Source organism: Plecotus auritus (genome assembly GCF_963455305.1).
Source record: "Plecotus auritus genome assembly, chromosome: 5".
NCBI classification, from domain to species: domain Eukaryota; kingdom Metazoa; phylum Chordata; class Mammalia; order Chiroptera; family Vespertilionidae; genus Plecotus; species Plecotus auritus.
Window position 1 is genome coordinate 107,671,008 of NC_137776.1, and position 20,705 is coordinate 107,691,712.

The 20,705-nt window shown below is 44.9% G+C and overlaps 1 protein-coding gene and 1 pseudogene across 2 annotated transcripts in view; both read left to right on the forward strand.

The window, feature by feature from the left end:
* The window catches only part of CDC14B (cell division cycle 14B), a gene marked incomplete at its 5' end in the record, with an annotated part of 139,132 nt that overhangs the window by 24,652 nt on the left and 93,775 nt on the right, over nt 1–20,705 (forward strand). The gene's annotated exons all lie outside the window — the stretch shown is intronic.
* LOC308248288 (large ribosomal subunit protein eL8-like) lies at nt 7,680–8,312 on the forward strand (annotated as a pseudogene). Its single transcript has one exon. The product of its transcript is annotated as a large ribosomal subunit protein eL8-like (transcript).

The following is a 20,705-nucleotide window of genomic DNA, read 5'->3' on the forward strand; positions in this document are numbered from 1 at the left end:
AGTATCCTTCTGACAAGCCAAGGTTGTGGATTCAATTCCCAGTCAGGGCACATACAAGAATCAGCCAGTGAATGCATAAATAAGTGGAACAAAAATCGATTTCCCTCTCCTGCCCCACCCCCCGTCCTCTCTCTCTCTCTCTCAAATATATATATATATATATATATGGCTAATATGTAAAGTATTTACTCAGGAGTTTGACCAGGAGACTGGAAGTTTGATCACTCGCTATAAGGTGTGCTGACCACCAGGGGGCGGCAGGGAACGAAAGAAAGCCCCAGCTGGCAGCCGAGGAAGGAAGGCCCCGGCTGGCAGCCAGAAGGCCCCGATTGGCCCTAATCACCAGCCAGGCCTAGGGACCCTACCCATGCTTGAATTTTGTGCACCGGGTCTCTAGTAAGTAAATAAAAATAAAAAATTCCTGGCCAGTGTGGCTCAGTTGGTTGAGCATCATCCTTTACACCAAAAGGTCACGCATTTAATTTCCAGTCAGGGCACATACCCAGGTTATGAGTTTGATCCCCAGTTGAGTCAAGCAATTGATAATTCTCTCATATCAATGTTCCTTTCTCCCTTCCCCTTTCCTTTCCCAACTTGCCCTTCTCCTTCTCTCCCTCCTTCCCTCACTTCTTCTCTTAAAAAAATCAATGAAACTATTTTTTATAAAGAAAGTATGGAGGAAGATGTCACTTTGGGGATCCTAGGAAGGTATATGGCTTAGTACATGAGTGTATGAGGCAGTAAATGAATCAGGATTCTATATAATAAAGAGATAATATGCAAATTAACCCTCATGCCCTCACAAGATGGCTGCCTACAACCAGGCCGGCAGGGGTGTTAGTGAGGGACGACCAAACAACTGAACAAGCAGGCTGCGTGGGGCAACCAGGCCGGCAGGGGGAAGGCAGTTGGGAGTGACCAGGCCAGCAGGGGGGCAGCTAGGGGCAACCAGGCCAGCAGGGGTGGTGCAATTGGGGGCAACCAGGCCAGCAGGGGGGGCAGTTGGGGGCGATTAGGCTGGCAGGGGGGGCAGTGAGGGGTGACTAGGCCGGCGGGGGAGGGGGGAGCAGTTGGCGACCAGGCCGGCAGGGGGGACAGTTGGGGGCAACCAAGCTGGCAGAGGAGGGCAGTTAGGGGCAACGGCAGGGGGGGCAGTTGGGGGCGACCAGGCCGGCAGGGGGGGGCAGTAAGGGATGACCAGGCCGGCGGGGGGGGGGGGCAGTTAGGGGTGACCAGGCCGGCAGTGGGGGGGCAGTTAGGGGCGACCAGGCCAGCAGGGGTGGCAGTTAAGCGAGATCAGGCCGGCATGCAGAGGCAGTGAGGGGTGATCAGGCCAGCAAGGGGCAGCAGTTAGGGGCAACCAGGCAGGCAGGCAGGTGAGCAAGTAGGAGCCAGCGGTCCAGGATTGTGAGAAGGGTGTCCGACTCCAGGGGATTGGGCCTAAACCAGCAGTTGGACATCCCCTGAGGGGTCCCAGATTGGAGAAGGTGCAGGCTGGGCTGAGGGGACCCCCACTGCATGCACGAATTTCGTGCACCAGACCTCTAGTATGTAAATAAGACCAGAGCCAAGTCATGGAGACCTTTATTCTTTTTAAAATTTTTTTATTGATTTTGGAGTGGAAGGGAGATGGAGAGAAACACTGATGTGAGAGTAAAACACCTATCGGTTGCCTATCAGGGATTAAGCCTGCAACCGGGTATGGGCCCTGACCAGGAATCAAACTGGCAATTTTTCAGTGTACAGGATGATGCCCAACCAACTGAGCCACATGGGCCAGGGTCTGGTGTGCTTTCTAAATACCATTACCCAATGAAAGAAACTGGGCCTTCTTGGAAAATGCTTATTCCTAGGCAGAGGCAGGGAAAGGACAAGTTAAACCTGGAACATCATGTGCCAGAAAGTAAGAAAACACTAAAAAATTTATGTGGATATGTCAGAAGGAGACAGAAGCCAGTATGAAGTGGTACCCATTAGTCAAATTTAGGACAATCTGAGAATCAAAATAAATAACGACAGTAAGGAATTATAACCCACTGTAAAAGATAAGTGAATAATTTGTAATTCATACCACCTATCTACCTATATATGTGTGTACATACATACAAACGTACATAAAAGGGAGAGGAAAGAAAGCCCTTTTTTCTATAGAATGCCAATTTAAAAATGTATAAGACAATTAGAAAATCTTTAGTTTGCACCATTATAGTAACAAGTGATTTAGAATCATCAACATGTACTGAATCACAGAAGTGGAAGTTTGTGGTCTCAAAGTATTTCTTCACAGATTATTTATTAATTACCAACCGGAAAATTATCTATTTACAGTAGAAAAACTTGGCAGGCAACACCGTAATGAATCCAGTGATCAAAGTTCATGAATTACCCAGAATGGGGCAAACTTGTCCTGAGCCTCCTAATCTGATGCATCAAGGATTCACCCTCACAGCAGAGAACACCTGCAAAAATGCACATCCTGACCCTAACCCTTAAGGAGGATTGCCTCCTGGGCCAGGAAAAAAATGCTATAAAAGACATTAAACTTTGCCCCCTAAATGAACTTTACCATAGGGTTTGAAATTTTTCAAACTAAAAAAAAAAAAACAAAACATACACACACCTCCTGGCCAGTGTGGCTCTGTGGTTGAGTGTCGACCTATGAATGAGGAGATCACAGTTTGATTCCCTGTCAGGGCACATGCCCGGGTTGCACTTCAATCCCCAGTAGAGGGTGTGCAGGAGGCAGCCGATTAATGATTCTCTTTCATCATCGATCTTTCTATCTCTCCCTTCCTCTCTGATATCAATAAAAGTATATTAAAAAAGAAAAACAATACACACAAGAAAGATGACTCTCATGGAAATGTGTAGGATGATCCAGAAGATAGATTCAAGAAGACTTGCCCTAAATGGGGCAAGCAGCTGTTAGAATATTTTAATTGATGATAGGATTCGAGGAGATTTGCCATTTTGACAGTTTACTAGGAAGCAGGATGGAGCATGGTCCAGGAAACAGATATGCAGTTTAGAAGACACATGTAATCCTCAAACTCTTCACTTGGATTTTCCAAGTACATTTTAATGTTATTTTGACAGCCAGACTCAACTCAAAAATAAATTTCCTTCATATATAATATTTAATAGTGCACCAATTAAAATAATTAAGTTAATACAGTGAATGTAAAAACATAATTGCTTTTTTTCTATATCGTTAAATAACAATACACTTTTTACAGATAATTTCTAGTAGCAAACTGCCTATATTATGTATTACTTTAGCCTTGTGTTTTTGTCTTTTCATAGCTCCTACCTTTGGACAAAACAATTCACTGTTCACTTGAATCTGCATTTAAAAATAGAAAGAGGAAATTAATGAAGAATCCAATTTAATCTGTCCATTTGAAGAGAAAATTGAAGATAAAAAAATCATAAACAGTGAAAACCTCCCACCATTAAAAATTTAAAACTATAGATCTGTGCATTTTACTGTTCTCCCTATTCCTATGAAAAATGGTAGATGAGAGCGGAGACCCAAGACTGGGCTATGATGTCCTCATACATGGGAAAACTTATAACAAAAAGATCCCCCCCAAAATCACCCAATATATTGAAATTGGTAGTCAGTTCTTTTCCATAGCCAGAAAAGTTTGTGGGGAATTTTCTTCCCAGACATAACAGGAGATAAAGGATAAATTGCTTTTATGCTTCTACAAGGACAGAAGTGACTTGAAATTCCTTTAATACTTCGGTGTATACAGGCAGAGTCAGACAAGGTTGAAGTGGAAAGAAAAATGTGTGTCCTGAGGGTGAAGGAAGATATTAGCTACTTCAGATGACCTGATTACTGATTACTACCTGCTCCAGTAGGCTCTGTCCTACCACCACCTAGTCCCAGTGGGAGGAGGCCCAGTGGGGTTGGCCCTGTGGGTAGGGTTGGCCCAGCAGTTAGGTTTGGCCTGGCCAAAATGGAGGGAAAACTTGGGGCTGAAGAAAATTTTGCAGACCTTAAGAGAGAACAGCCAAGTCCTATTTGAAGAAGAGGGATGAGATTCCAGCCAGCAGAGCCCATCCAACTCAGTCAAGGTGAGAGAGTGGGAGGGAAATTTCAGAAGCTGAGGTGTGCTACAGAAGGGGTGCCAGTGGCAGTAGAGAGCAGCAAGCAGGGGCAAGTGAAGGTGGGATAGGTTGGAGTGGCAATGGGGAAATCTGCATAAGGGCCTGAACAAGGAGCCATACTTATGTTTGCATGAACGGTACTTTTAAAAGGCCCATTAACAGAATAATATTGAATTTAAACTGTTTTTGAAAAATAATTTTTAAAAATGATAGAATGCCCATTTATTCTATATCTTGTTTTTGGTGGCAGTTGCACAGGTGTATATCATTTTAAAACTCACTTATAATTTTGAACTAACATCTAAGATCATACATTTTATTGTATGTTAATTATACTTTGATTTTTAAAAATCCCATTAGAAGTGGACACAGCGGGAAATTTCTGTAGCGGGAAATATACATACCCCTAGAGCTTCCTTTGAAGACAAGATCAATAAATCTTCATGAGGCATCCTTTATACTTGTAAAAATGAGGTGATGAGAGACTGCATGACAAAAATCTGGACTGAAATAAAGAGGAGAGTTTAATTTCAAAGCTCACTTGGGCCTTGGTATATATAAAAGTGTCCCAGAGGTAGTAGATGCTGCTTTTTGGCCAGACTGTAGTAGGTCTAATTTCTTTTGTACCAGTTGGCCTCTGGGCATTGTGAGAAGCCAGGAGGAGAAACTGAAATTAGTCTGGACAATAATTTTTTTAAAAAACCCATAACATATTTTTATTGATTTCAGAGAGAGAGAGAGAGATAAAAACATCAATGATGAGAGAGAATCATTGATTGGCTGCCTCCTGCATACCCACCTCTGGGGATCGAGCCTGCAACCCAGGCATATGCCCTGACCAGATATCGAACATGACCTCCTGGTTCATAGGTCAATGCTCAATCACTGAGCCACACCAGCTGGGCAAGTCTGGACAATAATTTAAAGTACAATCTCCCTTGTGAGCAAGAGAAGCTTAGAAATCTATGTTTAATGAAAAAAAAGTTTGCATTCCTTAGTATGGATATAGGCTGTACCTTCTAGTAACAATGATAGGGTACAAGAACCATGTACAAAATCAATAACTTCCCTGTCTACCAGCTATGACCAATTTAAAACTATATTGGAGAAAAAAAATCCATTCACAATTGCAGCAAAATTTTACAATACCTCATAATAAATCTATGATGGTTTACTTACTGAAGGATATAAGAGAGAACTTAAATGGAAAGATAAGCCTTTTCCTTTAAAGAAATTCAATTATTTTAAGAAATTCCTATTAGAGAATTCAATATTATAAATTCAGTATTATAAATATCAATTTTCCTCAACTTAATCTAGAAATCAAATGCTATGCCAGGCAATATAGCAAAAATTTAAGAATATGTAAGAATATAAAAAATTGACTGATATATGAAAAATTTCAAACACACAAAAAAGTAGCACAATGAAAAAACAAGAAACCATTACCTGGATTAAATAATTCTTAATACTTAGCCATAGTTTCCTCATAGATAGATAGAATGAGATATAGAGTATATATTTACTGAACCATTTGGAAGTGTTATACTCTAACTCTTTATCAATAAATTCTTTAGTATGTATTTTCCTAGATGTATTAGTCAGTTTGGGCTGCTATAACAAAATGGGTGGTTTAAACAAGATATTTATTTCTCACAGTTCTGAAGGATGGAAGTCCAAGATCAAGGTGCTGGGTGATTTTATTCCTGATGAGGACTCTCTTCCTGTCTTGCAGACAGCTGCCTTCAAACTGTGTCCTCACGTGGTGGAGAGAGAGCTACCTCTGTCTTCCTCTTCTTATAAAGGAGCTATTCACAACACGAGGGCTGCATCCTCATTGCCTCATCTAGACCATCACAATTGGTGGGTTAAGGCTTTAACATATGAATGTGGGTTGAAGACAGTTCAGTCCACAGCACTAGAATAAGGCTATTCTCCTACATACCCACTTTATTATTATTACCATATTTCCTGATGCTCAGTCCATTTGTAAATGTCTGCACTTGTCCTAAATATGTTGTTTATAGCTCATTTGTTCAGACCAGAGATTGGCTATTGCATTTGGTTGTTATGCCCCTAAAGGCTCTTTTAATTTACCACAGGTCCCAACATCCACTGGACCCCAGTTTTTCCCATGACAGTTACTCATTGAAGAGACAGAGTTTATAGAAAGCCCCACATTCAGGATTTGTTAGATTTGTTTCCTCATTAGTCACTTAACTTATTCCTCTACTTGCCTCTAAACTAAAGTCAGCTCTCAAGACTTTATTAGATTCAGGGTAAACATTTTTGTCTGTAATATTTTATTGGTGATGCTGTGTTCATCAGGAGGTACATAATCTTTTGGCTCACTCTTTAGTGAAGCAAAGTTTGATGTCTGGTTTAAGGTGGTGATAACCATATAATAAAAATATTTTTGTCTTTCTCCTCCCACTGCACAAGATACTGAAAGGAAAGAAAGCTAAGGGGAAGAAGGTGGTGCCGGCCCCTACTATTGAGAAGAAGCAAGAAGGTGGTAAATTCCGTTTGAGGATTTGGCATTGGATAGGACAGTGGTCGGCAAACTCATTAGTCAACAGAGCCAAATATCAACAACAGTACAACGATTGAAATTTCTTTTGAGAGCCAAATTTTTTAAACTTAAACTTCTTCTAACGCCACTTCTTCAAAATAGACTCGCCAGGCCGTGGTATTTTGTGGAAGAGCCACACTCAAGGGGCCAAAGAGCCGCATGTGGCTCGCGAGCCGCAGTTTGCTGACCATGGGGATAGGACATCCAACCCCAAAGGGACCTTATCCTCTTTGTCAAAAGGCCCCACTTTGTTAGGCTGTAGTGGCCAAGGGCTATCTATATATATAAAAGGCAAATGTGCTAAGTGTCCATCTGGGTAATGACGTCAGGTAGCAACCCCCAGCCTCTTCTCCCTAGTGATTAGAATTCTTGGAGTTTCTTCAGCCCAGGAACACAACTTGCTTTATAGCCAGGTGCAAACATTTTACACTGGAACCAAATGTCCGTGAAGCATTTTCCCGTGCTCATCTCATTTGATCCTCACAGATGTCCTGGAGAAGGTAGATAGGAGACTCGGTAGAATCCTATTTTCTTTTCATTTGCTGGAAAACGGAGATTTAGAAAGCTTGGAAACTTGACCTGACTGAAAAGAAGTAAGAAATGGTGGACCTTGAAAATGACTTCAGATTTTCTCACTGTGCAGAATATAGTCAAACACTGCTGCAGTTAAATATTTTACCCTTTGTCCTCCTTGCGTGATGTACAATAATAATCTACTTCATGTTGATATTTATTGCTGTGTTGCTGACAATTACCTGAAAGAGTAGTTGGGGTGCTTCACTGGGCTGGAAAAAGTTTAGCTAAATCAGAAAGCAGGTCTAATTAAGCAAGTTGACTCCCATATGAGTGATACAATATAAACTTCTCGCTGGTGCCAACTGCACGTGTGTGTTTCGATCGTCATTGTCGATCGTGAATTTGGTTGACACTTAAAGAAAGGGTGAATAGTGATATTAAAATATTTCTTCTAATTAATTTCCTTTCAATGTGCATGAATTCCTACACTGTGCCACTAGTTCTCTATAAGCATATGAAAGTGCCTCCTGCTTTTAACCAGTTCACCCAGGCCTTGGACCACCAAACAGTAACTCAACTGCTGAAGCTGGCCCACAAATACAAACTGGAGAGAAAACAAGAGAAGAAGCAGAGGTTGTAGGCCCGGGCTGAGAATAAAGCTGCTGGCAAAGGGGTTGTCCCCACCAAAGGGCCACCTGTCCTTCAAGCAGGGGTTAACATTGTTGCCACCCTGATGGAGAACAAGAAGGTTCAGCTGGTAGTGATTGACACGATATGGATCCCATTGAGCTGGTGATCTTCCTTCCTGCCCTGTGCTCTTAAGCTGGGGCTTCCCTACTGCATTATCAAGGGAAGGGGAAGGCCAGGCTGGGCATCTAGTCCACAGGAAGACCTGCACCACTGTCACTGTAAGTTGGAAGACAAAGGAGCTCTGGTTAAGCTGGTGGAAGCTATCTGGACCAATTACAACAACAGATATGGTGAGATCTGCCGCCATTGGGGATATGAGGTCCAAAGTTGGTGGCTTGCATTGCCAAGCTGGAAAAGGCTAAAGACCTGGCCACCAAGCTGGGCTAAGTGTTCACTGTTGAGTTTTCTCTACATATAAGTAATAAAAATTCTCCTTTAAAAAAACAAAAAGTATCTTTGGAGCTCTGGACCGGTTTGGCTCAGTGGACAGAGTGTCCATGTAGACTGAAGGGTTCTGGGGCTCAATTCCAATCAAGGGCACGTACCTCGGTTGCAGGTTCCCTGCGCCTGGTTGCTGTGTGTGTAGGAGACAACCAATCGATGTGTGTCTCTCACATCGATGTTTCTCTCTCTCACTCTCCCTTCTACTCTCTAAAAAATCAATGGAAAAATATCCTTGGGTGAGGAGTAACAACAACAATAAAAAAATCCAGTATCTTTGGAAAAGAAAAACAGTAAGGAGGAACGTATCCCACCTGGACACCAAACCATACTATAAAGCTAAATAGTGTGCATAGATCAACTGTACATATAAAAGTATAGCCTTTCAAATTAATGGGGACAAGATGGGCTATATAAATAAAAAGTGTTGGGACAAAATAGATCCTTTTTCTTATGTCCTTCAGACAAATTCCAGGTGAATCAAAGAGCTAACTATAACATCTCTAAAAGAAATAGAAGCAAATAAAGAATAATTTTTAAATATTAGGATGGTAAAAATAAGATACAACACTAAGAAGAAGCCCTAAAAATTGATAAAATTGATTTGACATTAAAACTTTTATAGCAACATGAATAGAATAATGTGACAGAGAATATGTAAATAGGTAATACCAGCAAAGGTTGAAGGGGCTGAAATCCATGATGTATAAATAACTACCACCTAGCTAAAAGAAAAAAAATAAATGAGCAAAGAACATAAATAAATACTTAGAAAACACACTGCAAACATTTGATGAGCACCTTATAATGTGTTTGGTTTTGCTAGTGATCAGGGAAATGCAATGAAAATAGTGAGATACCATTTTTTTAAAAATAAATCTATATTGTTCAGATTATTACAGTTGTTCCTCTCACCTCTCCCCCATAGCTCCCCTCCACCCGGTTCCCACCCCATCCCCTGCCCTTACCGCCCCCCCGTCCTTGTCTATAGGTGTACGATTTTTGTCCAGTCTCTTCCCACACCCTCCACACCCCCTTCCCCCCGAGAATTGTCAGTCCACTCCCGTTCTATGCCCCTGATTCTATTATATTCACCAATTTATTATATTCATCAGATTTTTTATTCATTTGATTTTTAGTTTCACTTGTTGATAGATATGTATTTGTTGTCACTTTGTTGATCATAATTTTTATCTTTACCTTTTTCTTCTTCTTCCTCTTCTTAAAGAATACCCTTTAGCATTTCATATAATACTGGTTTGGCGGTGATGAACTCCTATAGCTTTTTCTTATCTGTGAAGCTCTTTATCTGACCTTCAATTCTGAATGATAGCTTTGCTGGGTAGAGTAATCTTCCTTGTAGGTTCTTGCTATTCATCACTTTGAATATTTCTTGCCACTCCCTTCTGGCCTGCATAGTTTCTGTTGAGAAATCAGCTGACAATCATATGGGTACTCCCTTGTAGGTAACTAACTGTTTTTGTTTTGCTGCTTTTAATATTCTCTCTTTGTCTTTTGCCCTTGGCATTTTAATTATGATGTGTCTTGGTGTGGTCCTCTTTGGATTCCTTTTATTTGGGGTTCTCTGCGCTTCCTGGACTTGTAAGTCTATTTCTTTCACCAGGTGGGGGAAGTTTTCTGTCATTATTTCTTCAAATAGGTTTTCAGTATCTTGCTCTCTCTCTTCTTCTGGCACCCCTATAATTTGGATGTTGGTACACTTGAAGTTGTCCCAGAGGCTCCTTGCACTATCTTCATATTTTTGGATTCTTTTTTCTTTTTGCTTTTCTGGTTGGGTGTTTTTTGCCTCTTTGTATTTCAAATCTTTGACTTGATTCTTGCAATCCTCTAATCTGCTGTTGGTGTATGCTTAATTTCTAATTGGTCCTTTTTCATATCCTCGAGGGCCTCGCTAAATTTATCGGCAGTTTCTAGAAAATTCTTGAAAAACCTTATAACCGTGGTTTTGAACTCTATATCCAGTTGTTTGCTTTCCTCCATTTCTTTCATTTGTGACCTGTTTCTTTGTCTCTGCATTTTGGCTGCTTCCCTGTGTTGATAGAGTGGCTTTGTGTGCTAGGTGTCCTATAGGGCCCAGTGGCTCAGCCTCCCCAGTTACCCGAGGTGGACACTCTTGGTGCACCCCTTTGTGGACTGTGTGCACAGTCTTGTAGTTAAGTCTTGATTGTTGTTGGTATCACTGGGAGGAATTGACCTCCAGGCCAATTGGCTGTGAGGATCAGCTGTGTCTACACTGGGAGAACATCTGTGCTGGAGACACCCTTATGAGACAAGACTTGCAAAAGCCTCTGTGCTCGGCTTGGATGGGGCGGACTCTCAGGCGGAGCAGACAGCAATTGCTTCCCGTCTGCCCTGCCCTAAGAGGCCCCTGGGTCTCAGTGTCCCGCGGTAATTGCTGTAAGCACCTCTGAGAAAAAGTTGCCCTTGAGTTTTGCCTGCTGCCAGACAGTCCAGTTTCTCCCCAAATGAGTCTGGGTCCCCAGAGTCTTGCCTGGAACTGGAGTTCAGAGCCGTTGGGAGCTTTTGTCTCCCTCCCAGTTCAGAAAGCCAGCCGCATACTCAGTTGCCAACCCTCTCCACGTGTGTGCACCTCGGTACCTCTGCGTTCCACAGTTCCTCTGTGTCTCAGTGTGCTTTTCTCTTTACTGAAAGTCCAGTTTCTCCCCAAATGAGTCTGGGTTCCCAGAGTCTCACCCGGAACTAGAGTTCAGAGTCATCAGGAGCTTTTGTCTCTCTCCCGGTTGAGAAAGCCAGCTGCATACTCAGTTGCCAGCCCTCTCCGCGTGCGCGCCTCGGTACCTCTGCCTTCTGCAGCTCCTCTGAGTCTCAGTGTGCTTTTCTCTTTCCTTCTAGTTGTAGAATTTCCACTCAGCCAGCCTTCCTGTGGTTCTGGATGATGTCCATTTTGTCTTTTAGTTGTAGTTTTGAAATTGTTGTGCGAGGCAGAAGTTTAGGTGTTTACCTATGCCGCCATCTTAGTTTCTTGCTAGTCTGCAGTTGGATCTCTGTTTATTATTCTTTATTTCAGTCAGTGTATGCTTAATTTCTAATTGGTCCTTTTTTATATCCTTAAGGGTCTCACTATATTTCTCGGAGGTTTCTAGAAGATTCTTGAGTAACCTTTTAACCGTGGTTTTGATCTCTGTATCCAGTAGTTTGCTTTCCTCCATTTCTTTCATTTGTGACCTGTTTCTTTGTCTTCACATTTTGGTTGCTTCCCTGTGTTGGTAGAGTGGCTTTTTGTGTTAAGTGTCCTATAGGGCCAAGTGGCTCAGCCTCCCTAATTACCTGAGGTGGACACTCTTGTTGCACCCCTTTGTGGGCTGTATGCACAGTCCTGTTGAAGTTAAGCCTTGATTGTTGTTGGTATCACTGGGAGGAATTGACCTCCAGGCCAATTGGCTGTGAGGATCAGCTGTGTCTACGATGGGAGAACTTCTGTGCTGGAGACACCCTTATGAGGCAAGACTTGCTTCAGTGGGGCTTTGGTGCTCACTGAGTCTGCCCCCCGAGTGTGTCTCTTATGGATGTGAAGAGTTGTAATCTGGATGGTCTCACTCTGACCACTGGGTACACTGGCTCTTGGATCTCCAAGGAGGTGCAAAGTCAGTCACTGCCTGAAGCCACCCAGCAGGAGCTACAGAGAGATCTGCAGATTCCTCCTCTTTGTTTGGGGTTTGGAGGTATCCAGATGAGGCCCAGCTTTGAAGCAGTGCAAGCTGCTGTGGAGCCTTGGGCCTTCTTTTGATAGCTTTGGGGCTCTCTGACCCAGCTACAGTTTGTTAGGTTTAGATTGCAAAAGGCCAGGCCATTCATATGCAAAAGCCTCTGCGCACAGCTTGGGTGAGGTTGTAAATTGGGTGGGGCGGGGTCTCAGGGAATCACCAGGGTGGAGCAAACAGCAATAGCTGAGCGCCAGCCCTCCCGTTCCAGCCAGATGCCAGACAGTCCAGTTTCTCTCCATATGAGTCTGGGTCTCCAGAGCCTTGTCCGGAAGAGAAGTTCAGAGCAGTTGGGAGCTTGTATCTCCCTCCTGATTGAAAAAGACAACAGCGTACCCAGCTGCTAGCCCAGGGGTGGGCAAACTTTTTGACTCGAGGGCCACAATAGGTTCTTAAACTGGACCGGAGGGCCGGAACAAAAGCATGGATGGAGTGTTTGTGTGAACTAATATAAATTCAAAGTAAAGGAGCGGAGGGGAGAGCAAGAGAACCCTCCGCTCTTTCGGCTCTGCGGGCCGGATAGAACAGCTGAACGGGCTGGATCCGGCCTGCGGGCCGTAGTTTGCCCACGGCTGTGCTAGCCCCTTTCCCATGCGCCTCCGTACCTCTACACTTCACTTCCGCACCTCCTACCGGACTCAATGAGATTTTCTCTTTCCTTCTAGTTGTAGAATTTCCACTCAGCCAGCCTTACCGTGGTTCTGGATGATATTTGTTTTGTCTTTTAGTTGTAGTTTTGATATGGTTGTGCTTGGCAGCAAGTTCAGGTGTTTACCTATGCTGCCATCTTGTTGGATCGGTCCGAGATATAATTTTTTATCTCAAACTTAAAAGTACTGATTATATATCCAATGATTTCAAGAGTGTGGGGAAACAAGTACTAACAAATATTGTTCCTTCTATCCAAATTAAAAAATGAGTACCCTTTGATCCAACAATTCCATCTCCCATAGATATTCATTGAGCATGGTTTGTAATAGCATCCCCACTCCCCTCAAGACAACCTCAGTGTCCATCCACAGGAAAATAAATCATGGAAAACATAAAAGGAAAATCTGTGTAGCCATAGAACAAAGTGGCTATAAGGGCTGACAAGGAAAATGTTCTAGATGCAGTACTAAATGAAAACAACTGCATAGAACAATATGCATAGCAGGAACCAATTTTTTTTAAATCTTATCTAAATACAGACTGTTAAAGGTGGTTATCTATGGGAGCAGGATTGAGGTGGGGTTTGAAGGTGGAGAACTTACATACTTCTGCCTTTCATTTAAAATAAAATATACAGTCACAGGTTTAGATATTTGGTCATTTGGGATAAAATGAAAGAGAAAGAAAAATTCCTTACTCAAGAATCTTGGAAAAACAAAAGAATCTTTGAGGTAAAAAGCCACTATCAGAAAATAGGACCTAGATTTCTGAAGCTAATCAGGAGGATGAGCACAACAAGTATCCATTCAGTCTTCGTAGAAGTGTTTAGCCAAGGACAGCATGAATGTGCTGATCTTTATGTATCTCTCTCCATTTCTCCCAGATTACTACATTCTGTTCCACTGACATACTGAATATCTGACTACATGTCAAATGCATGCCAGCATTTCTCAAAAGGTAAATGAGAGAAAGAGTTCTGTACTGCTTATTCAGTCTGTAGGCACAGGCCTCTTTGACTTTGGGGTGCAAGTGTTGCAGAAGACCAAAGAAAACCAAAGACGCTTCTAAGAAAAAGGAGGGACACTGTTTAATACACCAGCGGACTCAGGGAACAGCCTTCCAAATCTGAGTGAAGGAACACGCATGGTGCTTTCCTTTATATCTCCCTCCCTGTGGTCTTTGTCCCACAAACATGGATTATGCTTCCAGTCCTTTTTGCAGGCCTTGCAAGAAGGCCCCCAGGTGTTGGGGATCTCCAGGCCATATCTGATGGTCTGGCCTGGCACCAGCATTAATAACCCTCCCTTCGGGGCAGTGTACTGTTCATAGTAACAGGTTCTGCAAGACCAGTATCTGGGAAGGAGAGAGGGACTTAATTATAGGTTACCAGGAATGTACACTGAGCTTGCTGGCTTGGATTCAGATCACTAGCCCCAAATATCAGGGTTACATTGGAATTAGCCCTTTTTAGCCTTCTCATTACCCCTCCCCCCTTTGTCCCACAAGCTTCTCTTAGCCTTGTGGTACAATGACTATGGGATGTTATGGTGAACATGGACGACGACTGCTCTTAACTGCTTCCAGCTGGAAAGGGGCGATGACAAGGGGTTAGCATCCCGTGAGGGGTTTGTAGGGAATTCTGAAGTTTAAAGGAATTCCCATCCAGTTTGCAGGAGGCAGAGGCAAGCAGCGGTTCCACACACGTAGAATGTTCCTGCAGGGGAGCACCAGGTGGTGTTTTCAGCCTTGAGGGTAGAGTTGCATAGTTCATCTGGGAGGCGACCTGTTGGATGTTGTCCTGGGTATTGCTGAAACAAATAGAAGCAACATTAATTAGCTGCACATTGGCCATGACAGGTCCTATCATTTTTTCCATCCAATACAATCCCCGCCCCCCACGTGCATTTGGTAGTGGAGTCGTAACTTGCTGCAGGCTGATAAGTATAGCTAACAAACATCTGGCTTGATGGGGCTTTCCCATAGGCTACCCGGTCTAGCATATTTGGGTAGTGAGTTTCTAAGCAAGGACACGTGGCAGTGGTCCCTATGGGAGGCAAGTATGTGCTAGCTAATATTATTAGTGGAAGCATGTTATTCCCTCTATTTCTGTTCATTGGGGGTCCACAACAGTGAACCACTAGGACAAAGAGCAGTATTAAGGCTAATACTGCAAGGCAGATGTAGCCAAGGATGGCATGACAATTCATGATGAGGCCTTTGTTTCCTTGCTGTGTGGGAAGCAGTAATTTTATGGTGCTTCTGTGTCTCAGCAAGGGCAGATGAGTTCTCCTCCTGGTACTAGCCTCGGGTTCCGGTGGCACTCATAAAAAGACAAAATGAGAATTATTAGAAAGATAAAACCAATGATTATCCAGAAATACCAGAGCATATTACCTTTGGGAGGAGATAAGAAAGAAAGATTAGTATTAGGGAGAATTCAGCAGGGCATTTCTAAATTCCTTGGAGCAGGTTGATCGGCCAGATCCGCTGTCTTCTTGAGAGTGATCCTCAGGGGGTGTTTCTGGTCAGAGGTCACCTTCCACTCAGGCTGGGCATCACTCGGCTGGTGGGCTGCCTTCACCCGGGAGTGGTGGATCCAGGTGTTCAGTCCTGCAACCTTGAGAGCTGTGGGGGTGGTTAATATGACTGGATAACGTCCCTTCCAGATAGGCGTGAGGGGCTCCCTTTTCCAGTCCTTTACCCAAACCTGGTCTCCAGGTTTATAAGGATGTACGGCTGTTCCTAGAGAGATGGGTAGTCGGTCAGTAACTCATCTGTGGACCTCAAAGATAGTTTTTCCGAGTCCTTGTAGTTGTTTCTGGATTTCTAAGTTCCCTATTTCCCCCAAATCTCCCTTTGGCCGAATTAAGGCTACCATATAGAATTTCAAAGGGAGAGAAACCTACCCTGGCCCTTGGGGCACAGCGTACCCGCAGGACTACAAGAGGCAAGATATCTGTTCAGGGTAAGGTTGTCTCTTGGCATAGCTTAGCCATAGTCTGCTTTAGAGTCCGGTTCATGCGTTCTACTTTCCCTGAACTCTGAGGCCTGTAGGCTGTATGAAGGTTCCATTTAATTCCTAAAGCCTTAGCTACCTGTTGTACTATTTCTGCTACAAAGGCTGGGCCATTATCGGACCCTATGGTCAGAGGCATTCCATACTGTGGAATTATATCCTTCAGCAATGCCTTAGTGACTTCTCTCACCTTTTCCGTGCGAATGGGATATGCCTCGACCCAGCTGGAAAAGGTGCAAACAAAAACCAGCAGGTATTTATTTCCTCTGCTAGGCCCTATTTCTGTAAAATCTATTTCTAAGTCCTCAAAAGGAGCTTGCCCACAGCGCTGAACTCCTATTGGTCCCACAGGACCCTGTTTGGCATTGTTCTGAGCACAGAGGAGGCAACGTTGAGAGACTGAGGCACACAAGGAGGGAAGACGGGCAATTAGGTAGTACCTGCCTAACAAGGCTTCTAGGGCAGTCTTCCCTAAATGAGTGAGTTCATGCTGCTAGAGGACTACCTTATGGGCTAACTGTTCTGGGACATAGACCCTATGATCTGGGAGTATCCACCAGCCTTCCTTTGTTCTCTTGCCCCCTTCTTGCTGGGCCCATTCCTCTTCCTGAGGAGTGTACTTTGGAGGTTCAGGTAATTCGGGGGCCAACATGATCTGTGAAGGTGCCACTTGTTCTTTAGCAGCCAGCTTGGCTGCGCATCAGCACGTTGGTTTCCTTCTGATACTGAGTCTTTCCCTTTCTGGTGACCTTTGCAATGGATGACAGCTATTTCCTTGGGCTCCCAGACTGCTCCTAGTAACTTTAAAATCTCATTCTGATTTTTAAATTCCTTTTCCTCCAGCCATCAAGAGCCCCTTTTCTTATATATGGCCTCATGGATATGCAGGGTAGCAAAGGCATAGCGCGAGTCAGTGTAGATGTTGGCACGCTATCCTTACGGAGTTCTAAGGCTCTGGCAAGGGCCCAAAGTTCTGCCCTCTGTGCTGACCATCCTTCAGGCAGGGCCTGTGCCTCGATTGTCTCTAAGTTTGATACCACTGCATATCCGGCTCGTCTTTTTCCTTCATCTAAGAAGCTGCTTCCATCTGTGAACAATACCAAGTCCGGGTTTGGCAGGGGCCTGTCCGTTAGATCTGGCTGGCTGAAATAAACCTCCTCTAGGACTTCCAGGCAATCATGCTCAGGGGCCCCCTCAGCAATGGGTAGAAAGGTGACAGGATTAAGAGTTCTCACTGCTTCTAATCATACCCGCGGGTTCTCACTTAACAGGCCTTGATATTGAGTCATTCGAGCGTGAGTCAGCCAGTGCTGCCCCCTTGCTTCCATCAGGGTGACAACAGCATGAGGTACTTTTGTCCTAAGGTAAGCTTTATCCGCTTCCTTGACTAACAATGCAGTGGCTGCAAGGGCCCTGAGACATAGGGGCCACCTGGAGGCTACTGGGTCAATCTGCTTGGAGAGATAGGCTACTGGTCTTTGCCAGGGTCCAAACTCCTGGGTTAGAACTCCTAGGGCTACCCCGCTGTTCTCGTGAACAAAAAGATTAAAGTCTCGAGTCACATCTGGTAACCCTAGTGCTGGGGCCTCAGTGAGCTTTGCCTTTATGGTGATGAAGGCTTTCTCCTGTTCAGGACCCCAGTTGATGGGTGCCTTCTCTTCTCCTTTTAAAGCTTCATAGAGACGTTTAGCCAAGTCTGAAAACCCTCAGATCCAAATTCGACAGAACTCTGCCGCTCCTAGGAATTCCTGAATCTGCTGCTGGGTGCTAGGGACTGGGATGGCACATACTGCCTGCTTTCTTTCAGTCCCTAGCCTTCGTTTCCCTTGGATGATCCGAAAGCCTAGATACTTGACTTCTTTCTGACAAATATGTGTTTTTTTCTTAGACACCCGATAACCTGTTTCAGTTAATAGTCTCAGAAGGGCTCGTGTTCCCTCCCAGCGCTGAACTCATGTGGAGCTAGCCAGTAGGAGGTCGTCTACATATTGGAGTAGAACACACCCCAAATCCTGTCCTGGGAACTTAGACAGATCAGATGCTAGTGCTCCACTAAAAAGAGTAGGGGAGTTCTTGAACCCTTGTGGCAGTCTGGTCCAGGTGAACTGCTCCTTGGCCCCTGTAATTGGGTTTTCCCATTCAAAAGCGAAAAGAGGCTGGCTGGAAGGAGCTAATCTAAGACAGAAAAAGGCATCTTTCAGATCTAGGCATGTAAACCATTCCGCCTCTGATGGGATGAGTCCCAGAAGCGTGTAGGGGTTCGGCAGTGCTGAATGCAGGGTTATAACAGCCTCATTAACAGCCCATAGATGATCCTGGACAGGGCGGTAGTCATTAGTCCCAGGCTTTTTGACAGGCAAGAGTGGCGTGTTCCATGGAGAGCTGCATCGTTGAACAAGTCCCCACTGAAGCAGCCGGTCTAAGTGGACCTGGATTCCTAGGCATGCTTCTCTCGGAATTGGATATTGGCAGATTTTAACAGGCTGTGCCCCAGGCTTTAAGTCAATCAGCACCAGGGCGTGGTCCTTAGCCAGGCCTGGAGAATTTCCTTCAGCCCAGACCAGCGTGAATTCTTTTTCTAATTCAGGTTCTAATGGTGAGGCCTTTGACTAGGGGTTATAAAGTCTCCATTCTTCCTTCCTTCGCACTGCTAGGGACAGGATCATTGGGGAGGTCTCCTCACTTAGGTGAAGCCATGCTGAGCCATTTGGAGCAAAAGTGATTTCTGCACCCATTTTGGCTAAAAGGTCTCTACCCATTAGAGGCACTGGGCAGTCTGGCAAGTACAGGAATTCATGAATTACTTGATGACCACCAAGTTAGCATCGGCGAGAGCGGCAGAATGGTCTACAAGTCTGATCCCCAGTAGCTCCAGTAATGGTGGCCTCCTTTCCCGAGAGAGGCGCTATTTTCTGTGTGACTACTGAGTGCACAGCTCCTGTATCAACCATAAAGTCCACAGTCTGGCCCCCAATTTTCATTCTGACCATCGGCTCGTGGGGGCCTAGTTGAAAAGAGCCCGGTCTGTCCTAGTCGGAATCAGCCATTGCTAGCCCAATGAGATCTGCTTTGAGTGGTTCTGGTTGATAGCGACTGGGTGGAAAAGGGGGCCCAGTTTTCTTACTTTGTCGTTTGGGACATTCATTCTTCCAGTGTCCTGTCTCCTTACAATAGGCACACTGGTCTCGTCTCAGGCTCACTCTTCCTTTCCCTCCTGGTCTGTATTCATGCTTCCCTTTCTGATCTGTCTGGGAGCTTGAGCCTCTAAAAGCCGCTGCTACTATATTGGCCCTTCTTTGTATTCTTTTCTTCCTCCCTCCTTGCCACACTGTCTCGGTTGATGAAAACCTGTTGGCTATCTCCAGCAGTTCGGTGGCATTTTTTCCTGCAAACCCTTCCAGCTTCTGTAATTTTCTCCTGATATCAGGCTGGGCTTGGCCTACAAAAGCGGCATTTACCATGGTTTGATTTTCTGGGGCCTCAGGTCTAAAGGGGGTGTAGATCCAGTATGCCTCACATAGTCTCTCATAGAAAGCTGCTGGACTTTCATCAGGCTTCTGGAAAACCTCAGAGATTTTAGCCATATTGGTGGGCTTCCTGGCTCCGGCCCTGACCCCCTGGAGGAAGGCCAGCCAATATCTTTCTAACCTGGCCCTTGCGTCTTCTGAGTTCGGGTTCCAATCAGGTTCCTCATCTGGGAAGGCCTTCCTTGCCCATCTGTCTCTATCTAATATTCCTGCCGGGGCCTGGGTCTGGAGCCACTTCTGAGCCTCTGATAGTACTCTCATGTGCTCCTCAGTGTTAAAGAACGTGAAAAGGAGCTGCTTGCAGTCCACCCAGGTGGGCTTCTGGGTCTGGAAAATCGTTTCTAGGAGGTCTACCATGGCCTGAGGTTTTTCAGAATAAGCTGGGGTGTGATGTTTCCAATTCAGGATGTCACTTGTGGTAAAGGGCTGATAATAATAGACTGGCCTTCCCTCCTGCAAGGTCCCATCTTCACCAAGCACTTGGGCACCCCGAATCTCCCTGAGAGGCATCTGACGTGCGGTTGTGGCTTGGGCCCTTGATCGGCTGAACGCAAATGCCACCCAACTGGCTCTGAAGAGCCCAGTTGAGGAGAGACGGAGTGGGGTGGTATTTTCAGACTTTCCGGACCTTCCAGACCAGCGGGGGGGAGCACTTGGTGCTGCCTGTGGCACATATGGAGGTGGTAAAACTGGCGGGACTTCCTCAGGGGGTCCTGGCAGAACAGGGGGTTGGGTTCCCTTCTGAGGGACCTGTTTCTTTTCTCCTGCCTGATTCTTTTCTGCTTTCTCCTCTCCTGCCTGCTTTTCCTTAGCCTGCTCCTGCCCTGCCTGTCTCTCCTTAGCCTGCACCTGCCCTGCCTGCCTCTTCACTCCTGCTATTAAAACTTTACTCTGTCTCTTGTTACACACGCAGAACCGGACCCAAGGCGGCAAGGTTTGAGCAATTTCTAACCAGCTGTCTATGTAGGGAAACTGATCTGAGTGTCCAGGGTCTTTTGTGACTACATTCCAGACCGCCCGACCAGTCCCTTATCTAAGGAGCCTTCCGAGGGCTAGCCGACCCCGAAGGCTGGCCATTCTACTTCACAGAATTTCCTCAGTGTTTTGGGGTTCATTTTAATACCATAGTCTCCATTGAAACCCTTTTCCAATTTTTTTAACATGCAATTGAGAACAGTGGGTTTACTTTGTCCCGACCCCATGATGATCGGTGACGAGAGACAGACAAGGGAGGGGGTGACCTGTTTTCACAGATCCTCACTCAGATGCCCGCCTAGCCGTGTTCCTTGGGAGCTTAGATTTGTCTTAGCTAAGGTGCACCTGTATAAACCCCGGGCCTGGTCACCTCCACGTGGGGGTGAGTCACCGTTATGCCATATGGCAAATCGCGGAACCGCAGGTTGGGGCCCACTCGGACTCCATAACCAAGGTCG